We start from the raw sequence: 206 nt of genomic DNA on the forward strand, positions 1-206 counted from the left end.
CAAGTAGGGCAGCTATCAGTTTTTGTCTATAAAAAACATATACTGATTTATTCATAGAACATAACAGTCATTTGCATCTGCCAACAAAGGATTTAAAAAATAATAACAGTAGTTTTAAAATATTTATTCTGATTCATAAATACTAACCATATCACAACGCACACGCACATGTAATTTCCTCATCTCAAGATATTTATCCTTGATGA

General features: G+C 29.1%; 1 protein-coding gene across 1 annotated transcript in view; it reads right to left on the reverse strand.

Annotated features, from left to right (window-relative positions):
* LOC119590468 (zinc finger protein 668-like) overlaps positions 1–206 on the reverse strand; it is a 12,403-nt gene that overhangs the window by 5,965 nt on the left and 6,232 nt on the right. The window lies entirely within an intron of this gene.

This window comes from Penaeus monodon, chromosome 27, assembly GCF_015228065.2.
Source record: "Penaeus monodon isolate SGIC_2016 chromosome 27, NSTDA_Pmon_1, whole genome shotgun sequence".
NCBI classification, from domain to species: Eukaryota; Metazoa; Arthropoda; class Malacostraca; order Decapoda; family Penaeidae; genus Penaeus; species Penaeus monodon.